The 1,910-nt window shown below is 35.1% G+C and overlaps 1 protein-coding gene across 1 annotated transcript in view; it reads right to left on the bottom strand.

Annotated features, from left to right (window-relative positions):
- The window catches only part of LOC108732728 (1-phosphatidylinositol 4,5-bisphosphate phosphodiesterase epsilon-1-like), a 241,495-nt gene that overhangs the window by 10,966 nt on the left and 228,619 nt on the right, over nt 1-1,910 (bottom strand). The gene's annotated exons all lie outside the window — the stretch shown is intronic.

The raw sequence follows: 1,910 nt of genomic DNA, 5'->3' as shown, positions 1-1,910 counted from the left end.
CGGCACTTTGATAATGCGGCATCAAAGGTTTTGTACTTACTTCTCAAAGAAATTTGCCGCTTTTCGGAAGTACATGGTTATGATACACGCGCCGGCGGCTTCTTTTGAAATCTAAAACAATCGTTGCCGCCACGCCGAAATCATAACATTTGACACTATTTGATTGCCGCCATAGGGTGTAGGTATACTCATGCAAAATAATTTCGAATTTTTTTACACGCTTTATATTATTGTTTGATTTGCGGCGGCATCCTTATCATAGAGCCGGCACGTGGCGAGGCGGCGCGGTAGAAAGCAAGGATCATAAATGTTTATTAAGAAACAGTTACTTCCATGGAAAACGACATATAGGTCAGTTGATTTTTCGAATTTCTTATCAAATCTTCAGTTATTTATTAATCTGCTTGATCTTTACTATGGCTATATTCATTCAAGCTCACAATGTTCCAATTCTAATACGTTTTTCTAGGATTTAAAGTAAACTTTAATAAATAGTAATAGACTAATAGGTAATTGCAAGACTTGCAAGACTCTTGCTGCAAGACCAAGACCAAGACCAAGACTGGGAGCGCAAGACCAAGACCAAGACCAAGACTGGGAGCGCAAGACCAAGACCAAGACCAAGACCAGGTGTATTGGCGCAAGACCAAGACCAAGACTGGCTAAGTCTCGTCTTGTTCTTGCGTTTGGGCAACACTAGTGACGGCAAAAGTTTTTAAGAAGAGGTAGAAATATAGAAATCAATGAACAGGGGAAGTTTTGGCACTGCGCAATTCAAGGCCAAAGTTCATGAGATTCCGAACCATCTCAGGATTATAAAAATCGTCTTCTCTTTAGATATTTTCCCAAAAATATTAAATGTTCACAATGTTTTAATGTTATTTAAGTTCTCGTAATCTTAAGATTATTTGCTGCTAATAAATCATATTGATTCCAAAAATGTCTGTCTGTCGTGCTCCTTGAAGCGTTCTGTAAGTGGATGATCTTTTAATAAAATTGGTTAAAGGGCAGTATTTAAAATACATGTCGTCGTAAATCAAAAGGGCACATTGTTAAAGCGGTAAATTAAAATTGTCATTTGATGGCAATTTAATATCTTAGAGAAGGTTCTGGGGATCTACAATTTCATTTGGTAATCATTTTTTTAATAGAATTTAACCGTTTATCAAGTTGGAGTAAAAATTGTTTTCGAGGAATATACTATTTACTTGTATTTAAAGTTTATTGAATGCCCATTTCTTCAGTATTTTGTTTTTCTAATAGGGTGTAGAATCAAAGCCATATAGAGTAAAGCTATCCACTAGAGATACAACAGAAATGTCATAACAGAAATGAGCGGATACAGAAGTAAATAGTAAATTTTTGCGGAAGCGGATGCGGAAGTGTAATAATTTTAGGTGACAAAATATTACCAAATGGAACTTCTTCTTGGTTTCACAATTGCACTTTTAACTCAAAAATTTACACCATTGAGCAAACACTATACAAAATAAATAAACGTTATAATTGTGTTAGTATTTTGGAAATGAAATTATTAAGAAAACTGCTAAAGGGCAGCTGAAAGTCCTGGATGTTTTTCGATTAAAGTCGGAAACCAATAAGAGAATAAAATTTGAAAAATGTCAATATACGAAACAGTAGAAAATAGATTTATGCCCTACACTATAATAAAGTTATTTGCCCAGGGACAATATTATATTTAACAGGTAACTGCCCAACATGCAGGTTTGCAGCGAGCAATGCTATAGGGTTGTTCGGAAAGTCATTTCGTTTTTTCCCGACAGAGGATTTAATTGTATTCTTTTGCACCCAACTTCACATTTAAGCCGTATAATTTTTATATGCTTTGAGAGCTCATATAGCAAGGCTTGTGTGTGAAAAATTCCAATTAATTCTACGCAGTAGTTTTT

This window comes from Agrilus planipennis, unplaced genomic scaffold (genome assembly GCF_000699045.2).
Source record: "Agrilus planipennis isolate EAB-ADULT unplaced genomic scaffold, Apla_2.0 scaffold61, whole genome shotgun sequence".
In the NCBI taxonomy this organism is placed as follows: Eukaryota; Metazoa; Arthropoda; class Insecta; order Coleoptera; family Buprestidae; genus Agrilus; species Agrilus planipennis.
This window is presented reverse-complemented; position numbering and strand designations above follow the sequence as displayed.